This window comes from Rhipicephalus sanguineus, chromosome 7 (genome assembly GCF_013339695.2).
Source record: "Rhipicephalus sanguineus isolate Rsan-2018 chromosome 7, BIME_Rsan_1.4, whole genome shotgun sequence".
NCBI lineage: Eukaryota > Metazoa > Arthropoda > Arachnida > Ixodida > Ixodidae > Rhipicephalus > Rhipicephalus sanguineus.
In genome coordinates this window covers 162,681,001-162,704,301 of record NC_051182.1, presented here as the reverse complement: position 1 = coordinate 162,704,301, position 23,301 = coordinate 162,681,001, and positions in this window count along the sequence as shown.

Sequence of the window (23,301 nt, the reverse complement as noted above, 5' to 3'; positions counted from 1 at the left end):
TAACGTGTGGACGCGTCTTGCACGGGGACGTGCAGACCTGCATGGTGAGGACTTAGAGGTCGCTGCCCAGGGATTGATGTATGTTGGACCAGCGTGCATCGCGGACGTAACGGCAGTAGCTGAGATCTAGGGTGGTGTCGCGGCACACGCTGTTGCCGACGCGCGTAGGTTGCATGGGGTCAGTGAGCAGTGTGAGGCGAAGGTCGTGAGCAAGTTGCCACAACCTCGTGCCCAGGCCGTCAGTCTTGGGGTAGCCCCAGTCCTGGTGTTTGACGTTGAAGTCACTGAGAACCAGGAAAGGGGATTTAGCCGATCTTAAAGCTGCGGCGCGGAGTAGGGCGAGCAGAGATGAATCTTCGGTGACCCGGTGGGGTTTGTAGACATTCAGTATAAAGAGAGAAGGATCTTCCCGTTTCTGAGGTAGAATTTCGATAAAAACGTGGTGGACCGCAGGGAAGGATAAATCGACCAGGTTGACCGTGAGCGTCGGCCGGGTGAGGATCGCCGGGACGGGATGGGGTGCGGTATGATGAGCCACTTGATTGTGGGCAATGTAGGCCGACAGAGAAAGAGCGGTGTTAGTTTGCTGGAGCACGAGGACGTCAGGTGTATCCGGAGGGTCAAGTTGTTGGAGGTGTAAGAGAAGATGGCGTCGCTTGGGGCGAAAGCCACGGCAGTTCCACTGCCAAATAGTTACAGTAGACCGGTCAGCCATGATTAGCGTTAGCAGAAGACGTCTCGTCGGCTTGCGATTGCGACGGTCGGGCAGCGGGGTCGGTGTTAGAAGCGCGGATGTGAAGGGGTGGCTTTGCTCGGACGCTATCGAGCATGAAAGCGTGCAGGGTATCGATCGTCTCCTGAAGTGATTGAAGGGACGTAATCAAGGGGAAAGCAGCAAGGTCCGTGCGCAAGGAGTTTAGCCTCGTGCTGCGTCGTTAGGAGCTGGTGAACAGTGTTGAAGCGGCTATCTAGCCGCCTCTCAAAATCCGCTTGGGCCGTTATAATGGCTGCTTGGATTTCCTCAGAAATGTGGAGATACTGCTCAGAAAATTTTTTTTTGATTGTGGTGAAAATGAGAAGATCGTTCGTCACATCGGCGGCAACGAGCGCGCTTTCGCCCCATAAAAGAATTATAATTTTAATCTGATGTTGAAAACTGTGAAAGAATGACCGCTAGCGTCACCCAACAGCAAAGTGGTCGCAATTCCCGCAATCTATAGGTGTGACAGACTATCCACGCAGGTGGGCTTATTTTGCTTAAAAACAAACACGTAGAACTTGAGAGTGTATTTTCCGCTCTTGAAACAGCTTTCGATTGCGTCAAAAAGCAATTTTTGCTGTATTTTTTCATCTCACGCGTCCAAAAAGACGCCTGGCGGCGCTGCCGACGCCGCCGCTTCAACACCCCGCGCTGGTTATACCGTTACGCTGCAGTGGCGTTAGGATGTATCGCGCGTGCTGCGCTGTGAAGGCATGCATTTATAATCGCTACATCAGTACAGGAGTTTCGTTACATCGTTTGCCTGCAAGACCGTTACAGAAACGTCTATGGGAAGATTCCGGCAGCAGTGCTAAAATAAACGCATAGACTGCAATCATAGCAAAACGAGTGTTCTGTAATCGTATAATAAGGCTTCATTTAACCGATGGTGCGCTTAAAACGACTGTTACATTCATTGCATTAGTGTTCAGAGAGAAAAAAAGAAATACCACAGAAATGACATGTGCTTTCGGTTTTAAGCCTTACCGGCACTACAATCGTCATCGCGTCAACCAACCAGTGTTGTGGGGCGTATTCACGCCAATGGAAGAAGACCGAACGCAGATCGAAAAATTCTGTTTTAAAATTTTCTACTCACTTTCCAGAGAAACCGCTGCAAGGTTGGACACTTCAGACGGTATGCTTTCGAATGCGGTACAAAACAGAAAAGCGATGAAGGAGGGTAGACAATCCCTTTAAGAGGCGTGGTGTGCCTCTTGCGCTTGCCAACACACCCGTTGGCGGGTTGAGTATCCATGTCCGATGCTGAGGCGGTGGATGAGGGAAGAATAGATAAGCGGTCGAGGGCTGCCTCAAGCTTCTGTTCAAGCGTGCTCAGCTGGGCTTGGAGGGACGTGATTTCAGTCTTCTGTGCCTCTAGCAGCGAACCTTGTGCGGCGAGTTGTTGTTGTAGAGAGGCGTTTTCCTGCTGCAGTGCGGTGACCTGCGGCGAGGGGAGCGCTGGTGGAGCGCCGGGGGAGGACCACACTGAGTGGGTGGGCTGAGAACCTACTTTGGGCGCCGTCTCGGCGAGGGATGGGAAAACTGAAGTCGTCTTGGCGGGAGGAAGGGGCAACTTCGGTGGCAGCGCAGTGCCGCGTCCCATTGCATTCTTAGGGGTCGGCGCAGCGTCTGCGGGTTGCTGTGACGAGGAGCGATTACCGTCACCGGGTTGCTGTGACGAGGAGCGATTCGCCGTTGGGAGTCTTCCGGCGTTGGGGGTGCTGTGCATAGCGATGCTTCCATTTAGGGCTGTGCGTCGAGTGATTCCCGTTACACGCGATGCAGCAAGGTGTGCATGTGGGCGGCGAGCCCTCGGGAGGCGGGGGATGTGTAGCGCCGCAACGGTGGCACCGATCCTGTCGTGGCTTGGGGCACACATCGGTGCGGTGGCCGGTCGAGCGGCAATTGAAACAAGCCTCTACCTTGTGGAAAGGAAGAAGGCGAAGGTGGACACCATGGTAGAGAACCCGCCGGTGTACCTTGGATTCGGTGAGGGCGACCAGAATGTGAGGAGTCTTGCCCATACGGCGGCCTCCCACGACAGAAAGAGTAGGGTTACTAGCCTGGAGATCTTCGAGGATGGCTTCGCCCGTGAAGTCGTCAAATGCATGATATAGAATGCCTCGCAGGGCGTCGTCCGGTGGCGGAGCGTAAAGGTGCACAGTCAAGGTAGTGCTGGACACCGTGAGGGATGTGATGCGGAGGTAGGCTTGAGCGCGAGCCGAGTCAGCGACGCCAAGTGTGAAAGTATTGTTAAACGGGTGGATCCGTACCGTGTCACGGGATGCGGGCGGGAGATCTTGCAAGTTCGCTGCTTGCAGTAAGGCGGAGTATTAGTGCCATGGCTGAAGCTTATTAAGGTCGACAGAAGTTTTAGGACGACCGACGACGTGAATGGTGTCGGCCGGGAGGCGAGGAATCGGCGCGCGACGGCGGGGCCGAGATGGCGAAGCACTGGTCTGCTTCGATGGTGGCGAAGGTGGCGGCGGCGAGGCTGGCATGGTGGTGGGCGTAGTTTTGGCGGCAGTGGCGCGGCGTAATGCCGCGCGGCGTTTCTCTTGGGCGCGAAGGCCTGGTGACTGCTAGGAACCGTCTGATAGTTCTTCGGGAGACACTTCCTGTGCTCCATGGTAGTGGGCAGCCAGGAGACGGACGGCGATAAAGCAGCGGGAGGCCGCACTCGAGCTAGGCTTGAGTAGGCCTAGGTCGGCGCACGGCGTGGTCAAGACTTTCGAAGGCTCTCCTCGCTCTCCTCTCCTCGCCCAGGAGAGTATCGGGACAATATTGGTGTCGAAATGATCCTGACAATTTGCTCTACCCACTCATGAGGAAATTATCTGGATACGGCCTAAAGAACCGGCGTGAGCGCCGAAAAGTTGCGGAGCCGATGTGAGATGCGGTAGCGGGGGGAAACGCCGCCTGCCGTTTCAGTGGATAGGCGTCTTTGGGTAAACTTAGTACTTAACAGGGTTTTTTGGGGGCCAAGTTGGTGCAGATTGACAAAAATTACTTAGCACAAGAAAAAAAATTACTTAGCGCAAGGAAAAAACGCGACACACAAAGAAGGTACAGTGCTCACGGATTGAAATAGGACACTTGGAGCGCTGAGTCCTTTGTCTTAACAGCACAGCATGCGTGCCGCATCGCCAATACGCATGAAACGAGACCGTCCTCTGCTTGCGCCGCTATATATAGAAGGTGTGCACCGGCGAGTTATCACGGTCGGCATGCGAAAGCGCGAAAGCTTTACAGCGCCACGCTGACATTGGGTGAACTACAGGCCGGCTCGTTGGCGACCGGAAGGAGCACGCTTGCTCTGCAGATGTTCTCTCCCTCACTCTATACCGCAGTGCAACACCTTGGTTCCTTGAGCACCCACGAGTGGCGTGCATGTACCGGTGGCCACGCGCTCCGAGTGTCCTATTTCATCGACACAAGGGACAAGCGCTTGTCGCTTGTCTCTTGTGTCGCTTCACGTGCACTGCGTTTTTTTAGCGTTAGCTACACTGGCCTAGCCGAGCCAGTTTCACCTGGCTCCTCAAGAGCCGTGCTGCGCATGCACGAGGATCAGTGATGTCACACTGCTGGCGCATCGGAGCCGGCACCTCCCGCGCACTCCGCCGCTGCCGCGCGCGACTCGTTGCCGCCGGTCTGCTCTTTCCAGAGGAGTGACGTCGTAGCCGAGGTAGACGTACTGGCGCCGGCGCGCGCGCAGCTATTCGCCTTCGCTGTGCAGTCGCCGTCTGACACTGCGCTGGAGCCGCTTGATAGCGCCTCTATGACTGGCGTTTGCCAGCGTGGTATAGCCATGGAGAAGGAGAGCGGAGAAGCCTAACTCATCGGATCCTGAAGTAGTTGCCTGGTAAAATAAATATATGTATATAATGTGTGTGTCATTGGAGCAGTAGTAGCATGATAATCAAACTAATCCTAGACAATCAGGAAAGCTAAGAACAATCAGCTGAACCTTTGCTAACGCTACGTTATCCTGGCATGGCCGAGCTAAGCCACTGCAACGTTTTTTTCTTACGCTAAGTAATTTTTAACAGGAAAGCGTTTTATGCAGGGGTCCACCAAGACTTAAGTTATGTATTTCCGTCACGAATATGACGTTGATAAAATGGACGCTAACAGATGAGAAAGAAAAGAGATGGTTGATCCCTATGTCTTAGGAATCGGAATAACACGAAAGTAAAGCGTGCCCTTACAGAAGTAACTGTATGTTTACTCTACATTGATATAATAGAGTTTGCACAATGGATATTGACGTCTGGCAGCTATAGCACCGTTTAACGTGAATGCACCCACTTTGATGATTGGTGGTACATCTCCATCTCGATGACTAACGTCCATGTTAAATGATTAAACAAAACCTTGTCGTAGCTGTAGTAGTTAAAGGTGAAAGCGTAATCAGAGGTGTGATAGCCAGAAGAGCGTCGCATATTGGACGCAGAACTTGGTCGCCATCACGCGGCATGTTAAAATGTGATTGAACACCACGGCCGGACTAGAGGGAATTGCAAAGCGCGTCGTGCCGCCCCCTGGGCGCGATTTTCTCGGGGCGAGAGAGTGAGCGGGGAACGCGGTGTTACAGCCAGGTGAGGCAGGCGCGCGTCGCAGAGCTATTTTTGGTTTGGGTTAGCGTGGTGGTATGAGCGAGGCCGACGCTTTTACGACGCTTGTGCTAAGGTCGCCTTAAACAAAATTGAACTTCTATTGAAAACGCGCCGAATGGGAAGGACGTGTAACGCGTTGCAGGCAGAGGGGGGGGAGCCCAGGCCCCCCCCCCCCCCGAAATTTCGATGACACATGGTGTTTTATCAAAACTAAATCATGAAAATAGGCGTTTTTATCAAATAGTCAAGGCTTTCAGCAAGTGCCCCCCCCCCCCCCCCCCCACCCGAAAAAATTCCTGGCTACGGGCCTGGTTGCAGGTGTTAATCGCGGAGGCCGCAGTAATGAGGAATTACTTTACTTTACTGCTCCCAGAGGGCAATACCACCCATCCGACCGGGAGAGTGATAGATATAAAAGGCGCGTTTGTTAAGCTTCTAGAGTCTGTGACCGTGGCGCAGTGGGTAGCGTGCCCCGCATCTGCTGTTGCGGACCGAGCGGTCATAGGTTCGATGCCCGTTGACGGAGCTTTTTTTCTTTGCCATCTGATCGTGTAAATTTTTTCGACGTCATTTCCGTGACGGAAATACGTCACTGAAGTCTTGGTGGACCCCGGCATAAAACACTTTCGCGTTGAAAATAAACTAATAAATAATTCCCATGCCGAGAATCGAACCTACGAATCCGCCGAAGCGGCAAAGTCGAGAAACGTTTCTTCATCTCGAAGGCTTTGTTTCTGGCAATAGGCTCCCCAAGCATCGCTTAGTGGCGCTGCTGCCCTTGACAGGCAGCGCAATCTCGGGCATAAAAATACAAACTGGGTGCAAGCAACGCGAGTTTTCTCTTCTCTCCAATGCGCTGCCGCTCGCTTCCGTGCACGCGCAGAGCTCTCGCGGCGCACTTGCGGCGCTTCACAAGGTATCGCTTGCAGTGCGGCTTCAAAAGAATCTTCAAGCTTGACTGGCACTTTCGAAAAGCGAACGTGATAAAATGAGAAAGGCTCGTCAATCACGTTTAGGGGTGAAGAGCAGACGATCGACGACAACGACGCCCGAATCAAAGCGAAATGCATTTCCCAAGTCGTGATTACACCGTGTAGGATGTATACATCGAGGTATACGTCATCAACGTCGAGGTATCATTCTGTCATGTTAAAGATGAATAATGGTCCACATGCACTCCGAAATGAAGGCGTACACGCTATCTATTTTCTGCGGTGTCGACTACGAATCATATGATTGTTGTTTTGATATGGCCTGCTTACAGTAGCAGCCGTGTACTTTCGTGAACAAACGTTTGCGGTGTGCGAAAAAAAGAAATTATACGGCCATGGCACTGTTTCCTGAGAAGGTTAGAGTCAAGTCCTCCGTGCCGCTGGAGAATCACCGGCCGAATAAGAAGCGAGGCAGCTAGCTGAGCTTTAACCATTGTGAAGCAAGATGAACTGCTCCCCTCGTTTTTTCGGCTCTCGCGTCATGCTTGCACTCCCTTTTTATGAGGATATCGACTTGACAGGCGTATAAAACCTACAGAGCGAACGCGGCTAGAAAATCTCACAAAGTTTTTATTTTTAAATTATCTGGGGTTTAACGTCCCAAAACCACCACATGATTATGAGAGACGCCGTAGTAGAGGGCTCCGGAAATTTCGACCACCTGAGGTTCTTATACGTGCATCTAAATCTAAGTATACGAGCCTCAAACATTTTAGTCTCCATCGAAAATGCAGCCGCCGCGGCCGGGATTCGATCCCGCGACCTTCGGGTCAGCAGTCGAGCGCCATAACCACTAGACCACCGTGGCGGGGCAAAATCTCACAAAGTCGGAAGGTGGCTACTTCAAGGTTGTAATTGCAAAGCATGTATTAAGTGCCAGATATATTTAGCGGCTTAAGTATATAAGTATAGGCAGCGACGTCGAGATTGTCTTCGTCGGTGGCCGTTGGCAGCATTGCGTCGAGCGTCGTTGCTGGTCTCCTTCCGAGGCCAACGTGTAAGGCGTCACCTGAGTCGTTTCTTGCACACCTGTGTTGTATGCGAAGGTCACGTACGGAAGGATGGCATCCCACGTCTTGTAATCGACGTCAACGTACATGGCCAGCATGTCGGCGATGGTCTTATTTAGCCGCTCGTTGAGGCCATTGGTCTGAGGGTGGTAGGCTGTGGTCCGGCGGTGGCTTGTCTGGCTGTACCTCAAGATCACCTGAGTTAGCTCCGCAGTAAACGCCGTACCTCTGTCGGTGATGACGCAGAACGATGTCTTTAACAAAGAACTTCGCTACCTCGGCGGCACTGCCTCTAGGTAGGGCCTTTTTTTCGGCGTAGCGGGTCAGGTAGTCGGTAGCTACGACGATCCACTTATTACCACTAGTCGACGTTGGGAACGGCCCCAGGAGGTCCATCCCAATCTGCTCGAACGAACGCCCCGCCACGGTGGTCTAGTGGTTATGGCGCTCGACTGCTGACCCGGAGGTCGCGGGATCGAATCCCGGCCGCGGCGGCTGCATTTTCGATGGAGGCGAAAATGTCCGAGGCCCGTGTACTTAGATTTAGGTGCACGTTAAAGAACCCCAGGTGGTCAAAATTTCCGGAGCCCTCCACTACGGCGTCTCTCATAATCATATCGTGGTTTTGGGACGTTAAACCCCAGATATTATTATTGCTCGAACGAACGCCGAGGCTCGATCGGCTGAGGAAAGCCCGCTGGTCTTGTTGGCGGTGTCTTGCGTCGCTGACAGTCTCGGCATGTCCTTACGTAGCGAGTGACGTCGGCGGCAAGGCGCGGCCAGTAGTACTTTTCCTGTATTCCTGCCAGCGTTCGGGAACCACCGAAATGTCTTGCTGTCGGGTCGTCGTTCAGGGCCTGGAGGACTTCTGGTCGCAATTCTGAAGCCACCACGAGAAGGTACTTGGCTCGATGTGGTGAGAAGTTCTTCTTTTGGAGAACGCCGTTGCGTAAACAAAAACGACGCCAGTGCTCGCTTGAACACTTTCGGAACGACGGCGTTCTTGCCCTCGAGATCTGAGTTCCGGGTCGGATCGCTGTTGTTCAGCGAAGTCGTCGGCACTTATGGTTCCCAAGAAGAAGTCATCATCCTGGTCGTCTTGCGGTGGCGGGTCCACGGGGGCACGAGACAAGCAGTCGGCGTCAGAGTGTTTTCTTCTGGACTTGTAAACGACGGTAATGTCGAATTCTTGAAGTCTCAAGCTCCATCGTGCGAGACGACCTGAAGGGTCCTTCAAGTTAGCTAGCCAACACAGGGTGTGGTGGTGGCTCACAACTTTGAAGGGCCTGCCGTAAAGGTATGGGCGAAACTTTCATGTAGCCCAGATTATGGCAAGGCACTCCTTTTCTGTCGTAGAATAGTTGGCTTCCGCCTTTTATAGCGACAGGCTAGCGTAGCTGATTACCCTTTCCAATCCGTCAGTCCTCTGCACAAGAACGGCGCCGAGTCCTACATTGCTTGCGTCGGTGTGCACTTCTGTTTGGGCGTATTCGTCGAAATGCGCGAGCCACGGAGGCGCCTGTAGGCGTCGTTTTAGTTCTTGAAATCCTTCCTCCTGCGACGTTTCCCACTTGAACTCGACGTCGGTCCTGGTAAGGTTAGTAAGTGGCTCGGCGATGCGCGCAAAGTTTTTGACGAACCGCCTGTAATAGGCGCACAGGCCGAGAAATAGACGCACGTCCTTCTTGTCGGCAGGTGGCGGGAATGTAGCGATGGCGACTGTCTTTTGCGGGTCAGGGCGTACTCCGGACTTGCTTATGACGTGTCCCAAGGACAAGAGCTCCTCGTACGCAAAGCGACACTTTTCTGGCTTGAGGGTGAGTCCGGAGCTCTTTATTGCTTTAAGTACAGCTTCAAGCCGCCGTAGGTGTTCGTCGAAGTTTGAGGCAAACACAACGACGTCGTCCAAGTACACGAGGAAAGTTTCACTTCAAGCCAGCCAGTACTGTATCCATGACACGTTGGAAAGTCGCGGGTGCCGAGCAAAGCCCAGAGGGCACAACCTTGAACTCGAACAGGCCTTCTGGTGTTATGAAGGCAGTCTTTTCTCGGTGTCTCTCGTCGACTTCGATTCGCCAGTAGCCGGTCTTGAGTTCCATCGACGAAAAGTACTTGGCGTTGTGGAGTCGATCTAGGGTATCGTCTATCCGCGGAAGGGGATACACGTCCTTCTTCGTGACTTTGTTCAGGCGACGATAACGGACGCAAAAACGTAGAGTCCCATCCTTCTTCTTCACTAGCACCACGGGGAATGCCCACGGGCTCTACGACGGCTGGATGATGTCGTCGCGTAGCATTTCGTCGACCTGTTTCTTAACGGCCTCGCGTTCTCGCGTTCTCGCGTTGAAACTCGGTACGGGCTCTGACTACTTGGTCGGGCACTTTCTTTTGTTATGAGACACTGTTTCGCGACTCGAGTCTGTCGCATTCTTGACGTCGATGAGAAGCAGTCCTTGAATTGTAGGAGGAGGGCTTTTAGCTGGTCTTCCTTGTGCTTCGAGAGGCTCGGGTTGACGTCAAAATCGGGTCGAAGCAGGTTTGGTAGCATCGAAGAGGGCGAAAGCATTGCTGGCGTCCACGAATTCGTGGATGTAGGCGACCGTCGCGACGCAAATCTGACGGTTCAGAAGTAGGTGCTAATCGCCCTCGATGACACCTTCAAGGTCTGCGGTTTCTTCGGTGCCAACGGAAATGATGATGCTGGAGAGAGGCGGAATGGTGACGTGCTCTTCTATCACATTCAATATGGGGTTTCCTGGCGTCGTGTGTGGCGGCAGCGCTTTTTCTGAGGTTAGTGTTGTTGACTCAGACCTCAGATCGATGACGGCGCCGTGGTGGCTTAGGAAGTTCATCCCAAGTATCACATCCCTGGAGCAATGCTGTAAGATTACAAATCTCGCAGGATAAGTCCGGTTATTGATGGTGACTCGTGCGGTGCAGACTCCAGCCGGAGTTATTAGATGGCCCCCAGCGGTTCGGATATCGAGGCCTTGCCAAGCGGTCCTAACTTTCTTCAACCTTGTGGCGAAGGGTCTACGGACGACGGAATAGTCGGCTCCAGTGCCGACGAGAGCGGTGACGTTGTGGCCGTCGAATAGTACGTCGAGGTCGCTAATCCGTTTTGCGTTGCGGTTAAATGGCGGCGTCGGGTCACGGCTAGGTCGGCTTGTCCTGCTGCTTCTACGTCGCGTCGACAGGTCTTCTTCAGGGACCGAGGTTTCGTCGTCAGGGCTTCGTCTGCTTCGCGTTGTGTTCTGCAGGTCTCGTCGCGTTGTCGTCGTCGGCGGCCGCGGATGATCGTCGGCATTTCGTCGTACAGCAACCGCATCTCCATCGGTTGCTGCCCTTAGTTTCGCGGATACGGGCTAGGCGACCGCCCCCGGTTTGGGCCAGTGTGCTGCCGACGGTGCGGTGATATGTAGCGGCCGGCGACGCCGAGCGGGAAGGTGGTCGTTCGTGCCACTGTGTTCCGGTCAGGTAGTTGTCGATGTCGCGAGGCCGTTCGCTTGTCTGCGGGCGCGGCGCGTTGACGGCGAATCCGCGTAGACCCATCTGTCGGTACTGGCAGCGGCGGTACGTGTCGCTGGCCTCCCCGCAGTGGTAGCAGAGCGGGCGGTTGTCAGGGGCGCGCCAAACGTCGGTCTTCCTTGCCGCGTAGCGCGGGGCATAGCGTTGGGCGACAGGAGGACGGTAGGGCATCGGTGGTGGTGGTGGTGGCGGCGGCGGCGTATGGCGGCCGAACTGCTGTGGCGGCGCAGCGTTTTGACGTGGGCGAGGAGGGGGGGCGCGGCGTCGGGCAGCAGCAGCATAGCTGATTGCTTGCAGCTGCGGCGGTGCCGGCTGAGGAACACCCAGCAGTGACTTTTGGATTTCCTCGCGTACAACGTCAGCAATCGACGTCACTTCGGGCTGTGCAAAAAGTGCGAGCTTTCGCAGCTCCTCTCGCACGATGGCTCGGACCGTTTCGCGCAAGTCGTCGGAGCCGATGGCATGAATGGCTGCGCTGGCTTGAAATTCGCGGCGATTGTACTGCCGCGTGCGCACCTAGAGCGTCTTCTCGATGGTTGTTGCCTCCGAGAGGAATTGTTGGATAGTCTTGAGTATGTTTCTCATCAGTCCCGCGAAGGCTCCTATTTGACGCTGTTGCGACCGGCCTTTGGAGGCGCCAGAGACTCCAGAGGAAGAGGCTGGAGGAAGGCAAACTTAACAGAGGTTTTATTTACATGAGCGAGCAGTTTGTTTCTACATGACGATTTCGTCCTACAGGACGAGGATTTCGTGTCTACATGACGACGATTGCGCGCCGAATGAGCCCGCGGGGGCTCGTTTTAAAGGGTCTCTTTCACCTTAGGAGGAAATGCCATAGAAATTACTGACACAGTTAGAACGCTTGGAGTCTACTTTAATGAATTCATGCTCTGGGATAGTCACATAGAACATCTTCAAAGTAAGCTTGCACGTGTAGTTGGCGTTTTGAGAAAATTCCAGCATCTATTGCCAGAAAAGGCAAAGCTTACGTTGTACCACGCCCTGTTTGAATCACAGTTAAAATATTGCGTATTGGTATGGGGAAGTTCAACAAAAACAAATATTAGTAAACTAGTCTCTATGCAGAAAAATGCGCTCAGAGCGATTGCTGGCGTGCCTTACAGAACGCACTCTGAACCACTGTTTACCACCTACCATATCATGCACTTTACCAACATGTACCATCATCGTCTTTTACAGCTCTACAAATCACAGATTGAACGCGGCATATTGTTCTTATGTGAAGTCGCTAACCTCCACACCAACATTCTTTGCTACCTTACAAGACACCACGAGTACTGGTCTGTGCCTCACCCACGTACTAATTACGGCTTTCAAACCCTAAGCTATACATTACCTTCCTTGCTTAACAAGTTTGGCTTTACTCACACCTCGATACGCGAACTTTCCTTTAACTCTCTTCGAAACTTATTTCGTTAATGTGTACATTTTTGATGATGATTTGTGATTTTTGATTTTTAATGTGTGCACCTTAATTATATTTTGTGTACGCAACTTTATTTGAATATATCTGGAGATATAATGTGTTTGTAGTGTCACCCATTTTATTGTGCACCGTGTTCTTTTTTTCTGCTTTGGAGTTCTTGTTTGTTATGCTACAATGTTATCCTGTGCTATTTCTGTTTCGTGCATACCGCAGTGCCGATGTATACGGGGGGAAGGGAGCAATGTCAAGCCGCGACTGTGCGGCTTTTTTTCCCTCCTCCTCAGCCATGTATATATATATTTTTTGTATGCATGTCTGAAATAAAGACTCAGACTCAGACTCAGACTCAGACTCAGATCCCTAGATGGGGGAATTTCTCCAAGTTGGGACGGTCCAATCGCGTCCCACACAACACTAATGAGGGTGCCACCCACACTCGCCCAGGTCAGCGTCGTCGACTGGGGCGTGGCCACCGCACTCTGCTGATGTTGCACCTAAGGGTGTAACATGTGGTCCCCGTCATGTGAAGGCCGTAGGGCGATGGGTCCCACGCTCGGACACAAAAGGTCTGCAGTTCCGAAGCACTTTGTCGATCAATTTGTGGGGCTGGTTGTCATCCGCGCGGACGCCGCTGTCCCGTCAAGGTAGATTTGGCGACAGGAAACCATTACGGTCGTCTGGCCGAACGCGGATGGGCCGGACTGCAAGGCGCCTCACGTCCCATTTCGGGAGGACAATTCAAGCGCTTGAACCATTGTCAAGGGAAACAGCGCTTCGGCGCCCGGTTCGAAGAACAGGGGACGCCGCTTTCTTTTCGGCGCAGGGGCCGATCGTAACAACGCCTCGGATGAGAAAGCGAGCTTTCTTTTCCTCGGGCATGACAGGGTCAGCATGGCGGAATAGTCGGTTCATCTCTTCCGCGAAGATTGTCACCATTTCATTAGGGAGCTGCACCCGTGTTTCCAGTAATGCGGCGGCCCGTTCCTTTCGCACGACGCTTGTGACCGTTTCCAGGAAAGCACTGCGAAAGATGTCCCAGGTTCGAAGAGCGGATTCCCGATTTTCGAACCAAGTCCTTGCCGCGTCTTCCAGGTAAAAGTACACGTGGCGCAGCTTGTCCTCGGTATTCCAGTTGTTAAGTGCTGAGACCCTTTCGAACGTGTCCAGCCAGGTTTCGGAGTCATCGCTTGGCGATCCATGGAAGGTAGGCGGCTCTCTTTGCGGCTGCATCACGACAGCTGCAGGGGACACTGCGGCTGTCATCGTGCCCGTTGTCTTCGTCGCCGTGGCTTTTGGCTTGTCCGGTAGGAGTCCAAATTGAGGTGGTAGTCCTTTGAGTCTCCGGCTTGCTCGACTGTCACTGATGGTGTCGGTGCCTTCTTCACGAGCGGGGCTGGATTCATGGCTTGACGGGGGCGTCCGGAACATGAACGTACCCAGCACCTCCACCAGATGTTACGTGGTCGTGACGTCGACGAAGACAGCAGTCGGCGTGTTCAAGATGAAACTTTATTTGGCCGAACTTGTGGCCCGGAAACTGAAAGTCAAACTACAGCAATGCACTGACAGCGTCGAACAGAGCGTCGACCGTCTATCAACTGACAAGCGGCGAAGCGCGTCGGCATTTATACATGTGACGTCGAAGATTCCCGCGTTATCGCTGGTTGTCGCTCAAGGTCTAGAATAAGCTCGAGTGTTCGCGTCTTGCGCGAAATCTTAACAAAACGATCTAGAATAATCGCGAAGCTGCTCGAACAATGATGTGCGGTTTGCGCTGAGCGTTGCTGACAGTCTTTGCTGGTCAAACCCGAATACATCAAAATAAAACATGAAGCGGGCGTGGCAATATAAACATTTCTGATTGCCACTGTTTTCGTTTTTCGCACAATTTCAACATTGCTTTGGAATTCCTGCCTGAGGTACGCGCTAATACTGTACCCTGAGATATGCTCACATTGCATGAGCTCATTTGCTTCGGATTGCGAAGTTTTCTCGTTAACCGAAAAAGATTGAAAAAATTTCGGTTTCACTCCGGAACGAAATAATAGATAAAGTTTCGGTTACGTTTTCGTTCCGGTCGAAAATATTGTGTTTTTTTTTTCGTTTTTCGTTTTCGTTCCATTCCAACACCCTGGTTCCAGCAATCCGCTCTTGTAGCGCTCCGAAGCAGCCGCCAATTCGGAAGCAGCTCAGAGTGCACGCAAAGAGCGCTACGATCGCAGCCACCGTCCTCACACCTTTACTGTGGGTGATCTGGTCTGGGTGAGACGACAGGCTCCGGTTGCCAATGAGAAAATGGCACATGACGTATGGAATTGCACAGCGCGGAATACAGGACGAAACACTTGAAGAAGCACACACGGACAGCGCTGACTCTCTACTGAGGCTTATTGCATACGACACATGCGCAAAGAAAATACTTATGATCAAAAGAAAGGAAAAACAAGAAGAACCTCAATCTGTTTACCGTCTGTGCGTGACTTTCAGGAATTGAACTTCTTTATCACTTAAGGTGATAGAAGGCTGGCCGATACACTCCTCTATATAGCCCGACTTTCCGTTTTGTTGTCCAGAAAATGGCACCTCGCTTCAGTGGTGTTTACCGCCTCATCGAACAGCTTACACCATCCACATTTAGGGCTTTACGTGTGTCATGTTTGACATCTCGTTTGGTTAATTAACCATGAACGGTGCACGTGTCCTAGTACAAGCCTCATGTGCCAACACTTTCTCCACTGATCGAGCAACTGACCCTCGTAGAGGCCACGTCCGCCTCAGGAGCAAACGTCGTCGCCTCTGCAGAGCAGCAACGGCCCCAACGCACTCGATGGCTACCGAACCACGTCGACGACTTTGTGCTCGAGTGAAGTTGCAGTGTTTCCACGTGTGTGCGTGAGTGTTATCGCGCGTGTGGCCGTTGTGGACAGTGTGCAGAGATCATTGACCACGAGACTTGGTCAATCAGACTGGGGTGGGATGTGAGCTCCCGCATGTGCCCAGCTGATCACTAGCGCCACCTACGGCGCTGTTATGCCAACCTAACTCGAAGCCCAAGCGAGAGCCGGGGCGCGCATTCTTTCTAAAAAGACAGGGCGTGCAAACACGGACACAAGAAAGAAGACAGGACACCACAAACGCCGACTAACAACTGAAGAGACGCACAACGGCTGAAAAGAAAGAAGGCACGAAAACTTATAAGTGCACGCCAAAATTCGATGAATCCGCAGTGTTGTACCGTCATAGAAATGAAGAAACGCGCCTGATGATTGAAGCTTGGCATATCGAGAATAGTGGTAGCGCATGCGTGAGCCAACCGTCGATTAACTTGCATAAAGATGAAATCAAATGCCTTAACAGTTATCTTCCACGTAGACCGCCACGCGTGCCGGATTGATTGGTTGGCCTGTTGCACGGGCATGCGCAGATAAGTTTTCGTGCCTTCTTTCTTTTCAGCCGTTGTGCGTCTCTTCAGTTGTTAGTCGGCGTTTGTGGTGTCCTGACTTCTTTCTTGTGTCCGTGTTTGCACGCCCGGTCTTTTTAGAATGAATACTTACCAACTAGCTCAGCTCTCTGTTATTTTAAGCGCATTCTTTCTCGTTCCCCCCTCCGCCGGAGACAGTCGCGTCTTCGCCGCGCTCCACAATACTCTAATAAACGCGTTATTATCCTGTTCCTGACGCCTCAGCCCTCACGATATCACTATACAAAATAACGACTATTGTGAGGACACATTTCACTTTCGTGTTATAACCATTCCTGTGTCGCAGGGATCTGCCATGTTTTTGCCAGTAAATTTAGTAGTTGTACGCATATCGTTGGCGTGACTGGCAGGTCGACCACACTGGAGTGTAAACGGTAGCGCATGCTCCGACGTAAAGTTGGGACTCACGTTGCAGCGATGTTCTTTTTATTACGACGAAGTGCAAGCTACGGCTCGATTATGTGCATTTCATAGGTACTGGTCGTCGGTGTAGTCGAGCAACGCCTGCAGTTGCAATGGCTATTGCGTTATAAGAGCAAAAAAAATCACCGCCATATCCATGTTAGAGGAGCTTGCTCGGAGATGATCGGGTAACCCGCGAATCCTCCGTACACATTCCTCTACCATCATATATAGACGTGGTAACGTTGTGCAGCTGTGGCCGAATGTGTGGTCGAGGAAATTGCGCTTGAAGCGCGCGTCGGCGCCGCCAACCTCAGGTAGTGACCGCTTTTGACGCTTAGCCGCGGCATCCCGCGCCCGCACTTCTTCGGGGTTCTCTCGCTGCCGCTCCCGTGCTGCTTCTGCTTCGCGACAATTCTGGTTCACCTCCCTGCCTTTCTCTCGTTTTATTATCTCTCTCTCTATCCGTATCTATCTATCTAGCCGACTACGTCTGGGTGCTCTCGTATCGCCTCCGTAGCTTGGTGTAGACCAAAATTTGCATGGGAGGGTAAGATGGTTTGACGAATATGGCTGTCCGAAATAACATGAACATCCTGTCGCGTACGTCGTCAGACAGTTTCCTCCAGGCACGTGTGGCACATACCCGTAACCACGGGCCACGGTAAGCGGTTATGCGCCGCAGGTGACTGACACTTTATATCTTCTTCCCAGGAAGCGGCGAGAACAGACATTGGTAATTTAAATGTGAGAGCGTAAAGAAAAACCGACATCGGAGGCGTTGGCTGGACGAATGCAAAGAATAAAAATTCGGCAGATCCCACGCGCTGTCGGAATCGGTTTCATACGAAGCAGTCAGTGAGTACCCTATGCTGTACTTTATGGCTTTGAGCCATGAGTTACGAGGTGGATCGTCATGTTTTTATAAGTGTAGTAGCTATGTGCACATCGTGGGCTTACGAGGCACGACGACAACAGTGGCGTTTAAAGGGTAACTTATGGTGTGACGTAACGTCAGCCCTCACGTTAGAGTACATACGCCAGTAATATAGAAACTAAGTGCACTTTATGGTGCAACCATGTGAATATCACACGTAAATTTCGTTAATGTATTCATCCGGGGTCAATCAATGGTTCAATATAGCTTGCTGAATCATATGCATACAAACGTAATGTTTATTAGACCGCTATGAAAGCGGAGCCAACACTGGAACCACAGCCGTTAATCTGATATGACGCCTGTATCGTAGGAGTACATATGTAGTGTTTATTGCTTTCTTCGTAGGCGGCTATATAGATAGATAGATAGATAGATAGATAGATAGATAGATAGATAGATAGATAGATAGATAGATAGATAGATAGATAGATAGATAGATAGATAGATAGATAGATAGATAGATAGATAGATAGATAGATAGATAGATAGATAGATAGATAGATAGATAGATAGATAGATAGATAGATAGATAGATAGATAGATAGATAGATAGATAGATAGATAGATAGATAGATAGATAGATAGATAGATAGATAGATAGATAGATAGATAGATAGATAGATAGATAGAAACGGGGTCAACGTGCCTTTGGTACGCTAAGAAATGCTTCGCATTTAATATAACAGACAAGTTAATCTGAGCCTCAAGCGTGGGGTCGAGGCAGGACCAAAGGAAAGCCGCCGCGTACCATCCGAACTCGAAGCCTCGCATAATGAACTGCGGGAAGAGCATGGCCCTCGAAACACCAGACAATAATTAACTTTTGGTAAAATAACTTCAGAGTAATTTCCTGACTTTTCAAAAGTAATAGTAATATAAAGTCATTATTTAAGGCCAGCTTTAATTTGTAGTATAATTTAGCTACATTTAGAGAAATCACAGGAAAGTATTTAGTAGTGTAATTTAATTACTCTGTGGAATATTTTTGCCATCTCTGATGAGAGTCGATGTCTGATCCTAACTTCCTTCTGTTTTGTTTTATTGTCGTTGTGTTAAGTGAGCTATGGCGCATCAAGAATGCTGTGATGGCAATATAGATACTATGGTGAAATTCTGTTTTCCGTTTCTTTCTCCGCTTCATTTATCACGTTTTTCTGTGGTATGTTCATTTTTATTAATTTCCCTTTATGCAATAATTATTGCCTTTCATTTACAAACTATCAATAAGGCCTCCTATGCTTTCCTTGTCTTCATTATCTGCTGATATCACGAGGTTGTGTCCAGTTACAAAGAAGCGAGTCCCTCGATCTGTTCATTCGTTCATTTCATGGCAAGGGTTTCGTCCAGTCAGATTTGATGTCCTTTCATGCGGTGATTTATTTGTCAACTACCGGTTCGTAAAAGGTCACATGTTACGCAACGCCAGATGGCAAAAAAAAGTAAAATCTTCCACATTCACCGCCATGGCTACTCGTGGCACTGGCCAGCACCAAGGCGATTACGCGTACAAAACTACCGAATAAAGTGGGCGTGGGAACGGCCGCTGCCGTAGTTCACTTGGTATGGAATGGCACGCGTAAATCTATTGTACGCAGCGAGACCGCTTGCTGTTCACTCCCGAAAGTACTACTACCCGCATAGGAGCTTCGTTCGCCTATAGTCTGCGTTTAGCCGTTGTCACGTCTAGTATTTGTAAAGCTGCACGGAATCTGGCGTATATTTGCAGGCAGAATGAACGGAGTCGTTTTTTGCTTTTGCGCACTGCAGTCACTCAATCAAACACAAAGCGGCAGGAAACTCATCAAGGAGATCGACGAGCTGCCAGCTCGATAGGTCGATCCACAGGAGAGCCGTCAACGAGAAAGAAGCGTAATCACAAAGATAGCTTTATACCGTCCACTTTCTTCTCGCACAAGAGAAGTGAGGTGTTGTTAATTGCCGCTCGGTCATCCTTCAAAATATAGAAATTTTGACTCTCAGCTTGTGCGGGGACCTAATTTCTCTTCATCGACTGTCAATTTTTTTAGCAGAGCATATTTTCATGCCTTATTTTGTGCCCTGGTAAGCTGGCAACGTCGCCGGCCGTTGTCTCTTTAAATATACTATAGTGTGCCATCAAGGTTCTTCGAATGACGAGGTGTTGACTTGATCTATGCGCAGTTGGTCAGTCTATCTAGATAAGAAAATTCGATTCCAGGGGTTACAATACGTGTAAAACGCGCAAAAGCTGTCGAGGGACGCTCGAATGAAATGAAAGGAACCTTTGCTTTCGAATTGTCTTAAATTGCCGGCAATCGACGCATTTCATGATATACAAACACTGTTTACAAATATTCAACTGCTTGAAAAAGAAAGATCTCAATTGCGCAAGCTAAATATGTAAACTGCTTCAAAAGCGAAAGAGTGGTTTTTAATGGGGGACCTCCCAGAACTCATCAGATAATGGTGCAGATAACTATACCGTTAATTAAAGGAGAAACCAGAATGTTCAATTGCGGGAGGGAGCTGGAAAAAAAGAAGACTGTATGTCGCGCCAACTCGGGGTGACTCTTGCTACAATACAATGGAATACAATGGAAGCATTTAGACCACTGCGCACAGTCGGCTATTGTTTAGTCCACGTACTAGTATTTTAAATTATAGCGTTTATTTAATGTACACATTCACGTTTCATTACCAGGCTTATCTTGAGGTAGAAGAGGTTCACTCCGACAGGAGCCGCTTCCTTCTATTTATGAACACCACTGGAAAGGTAAGCCACAAAAATAAGTAAAAGTCGGTTTGAGGATTATCGGCAGAAAAGTAGTGAGAAATATATGCAATGGGGAAACTCTGTCGTAAGGCGCAGAAAGTTTGGAGATTTCTTTCTGTAGGAGGAAAAACTTAATTGAGGTAGACGAGGAATCAGGCCCAGCTAAAATAGAATATTAATATTTAGCTTGGTGGCGCACACGTCATAAAGAGGCCACTTTACTCACACGCCCGAGTTTATTTACGCCAAGTTGCGCCGCCTGCATAGGAGGTACAAAAGGCCATCGAGAAATTTTTCGGGGTGCCAGTATTATACGAATAGCTATCCCATCACTTCCCGCTAATTCCGTCGTATAACACCTATTGCGCTCACTTATCACTGTTTCCGTACATGCTTCCAGCGTACGAAATCATCCTCACTTGAGATCAAAACATCACAATAAAGATATTGCACGGAGTTTTCTCACTGGCAAGCTTTCCGGTGCGCTGCATGCGATATAACAGTATAGCGAAAGCGGCGGCCTTGCACAATATTAGCTTTGAGTCCACTTGAAGACGGGTACATTTTCGGGCATAGAAGTACTCGCGTACAAGCTACACTACTAGTGAAGGATAAAAATGTGACAGGTTTGCAGCTTGAATAGTTTTATTCAAGTTTTGCAATGATATTAAAAAATTCCTTAGCCAAAAAAATTTCGGCAGATCCCACGTACCATGGGAATCGATGTTATGCGAAGCATGCGCAGGATGGTGACTGTGGCGTAATTTTTCACATTGAGTGAAACGTTACGGAATGACGCCAGAGGAATATGGAAGTGGTATACGCACACTCATATGTTGAACAGTCACATGTCTATTGTTAACCAGTTGTTAACCAGTTGTTAACAGTTGCGTAACGATGGCAACAGCAACATGGATGTTACCAACGCCAGAGCCGGTAAGCTGATATGTAGTGCTTATATTCTTCAATACTGGATAGCGCGAATCCGAATAGGACAAAGAAGGAGCACAGATGCACAGGACAGGTGTTACTCGCAACTAAGCTTTATTCAGGAAAGTTTCCCTATCCGAGTGGCACGCGCAGGCGCACTGCACGTACATTACAGTCACATTTACAGTTGTTGTGCTTATATTTGTTCGTTATGACGGAGAACGCACATACGTTTCACGGACCCGTGTCTATGTGTAGAAGGGGTTCTTGACAGTTGTTGAGCAAGGTCATCATCACCACGATCACCAGCACCAGCACCAGCACCAGCAGCTGTACCGGACTTGTTATTCCGATCCGTTCGTGATCGCAGCAATGAGGAGTCTAACTGTAGTGAAGTGCGTGGTATAGTGCAGCTGGCGGAAATCCCGGATGCCTATTACGATGAAATGATCTATGGTGGCTCCTGTCGTGGACGTGTCAGTGAGGTCTTTTGATGCCCTCTCCACAACCAATACGTCTTTCACGCAGTATAAGGACCAAGCGTTGTTGGGTCTTGATAAATCAATGTTGAAGTCACGGGTAATGATGAGAGGCCTGGTTCTCACAGCAGATTTATTGTAGAAAGCATTCACGCCGGTTTTTGCATAATCCACATGGTCCACGTTGCGGACCACATGGACGAGTGGATGGTAGTTGAGCATCTTTGAGGGGTGCTCTGTCTTCAGTTTCCTCGCTTTCCTTGCGTCCGCCGCGGTGGTGAAGTGGTTAAGGTGCTCCACTGCTGACCCGAAGGTCGCGGGTTCGATCCCGGCCGCGGCGGTCGCATTTCGATGGAGGCAAAATGCTAGATGCCCATGTTATGTGCGATCTCGGTACACGTTAAAGAATACCCGATGGTAAAAATTTCCGGAACCCTTCGCTACGGCGTGTCTCATATCATATCGTGGTTCTCGGACATAAAACCCCAACAAATATTATTACTATCACTTTTCTTGCGTGTCAATGTATGTGTTCGCGGTTACTGTGTTGGTTGAGACTCTATCACCTGTGACGCGTTCTCTGGTTTACTGGTATATGCCACACGTGACTGAGAGAAAGGGTTTCATGACGTACGAGACAGGTATTCTGCGTTATTCACGTCATGACCAGTGAATCGTGTTCGTCATACACTGATCCCCTGCTACGCCAATTTTGGTGTATTAAAAGTTATGGAGACGACTAGGAGAGCGCCCAGACGTAGGCGGCTACATAGATAGATAGATAGATAGATAGATAGATAGATAGATAGATAGATAGATAGAAACGGCGAAAGTGCCTGAGGTTCGCTAAGAAATGCTTCGCATTTAAAATAACGGTGTAGTTTAGAGTAGTGTGCAATAGGTCAATATTGCCGGCTTTAAATATTCTTGGTTTTTTAGTTGCGCTGCAGATGACGAGTTCGGGTTGTTAACTACAACTTGCGCACCACTTGTCCTGTGTCCCTGTATCGTCCTATCATCCTCGTCTCGTCATCTGCAGCGCAACTAAAAAACCGTGAACGACAACCAACTAGCCATTGGAATTCATCGCTCTGCGCTAAACGCTTTACATATGGCTGCAGTTTAGAGAATTGTTATAGCGTGTTTATTTCCAGCTTCATTCGTTCCGTAGAATGCCGCACACGCAACGCCGCCGCTACGCGAGCTGTGCAGCCCCAAGCTCGTGCAGCCATTCCCTATGTGCCAGGTGTTAGTGAAGCATTAGCACGGGTTCTGCGAACGTTCGACGTACACGTCGCGCATGTTCCTGCCCGAAAACTTAAACACGAACTGGTGCACGTGAAGGACCCACTCAAGAAAGAAAAGTTCCCAGGCGTCGTTTATAGAATTCCGTGTGCAGTCTGCGACTACGTTTATATCGGTGAGAGTGGTAACATTGAGAGACGTCTGAAGGACCACATGAATGACGTCAGAAAGAAGAATGTGGTGTCTAACGCACCTGCGGAACACGTGGCTACATGTAATCACGACACTGACTGGGCCAAGGCAACCGTAACCGCAAATGAAAGAAACTGGTGTTCGCGTCAGTATCTGGAATCGCTTCTTATTCAGACTACAAAAAAAAAAAAATGCTGAACAGAAATGATGGAAACCTGTCTCCAGCGTACGCCAGGTGTCTCGGCAGCGTTCTAAAACGGACATAAGCTCGCTTCGCTGGGCCATTTTACTGTGAAACAAGGCTACCGTACGGTAGCCGAAACGCCTTTTTAATGTTTATAAAACCTTTCATTTGGTCGGCGTTATTTCATTTCGTTTCTTCTTCATGCTCCTTCCCGACCAGACGATGCTTCGTCAAACCATCGATTTCACGTCTGAATAAGCTATAAGTGATATACACGACCGGAAAATAAAGCACGCATGCTAAGATTTCGTCTAGTTCGGGTTTTTAACAAAAGTGAAAC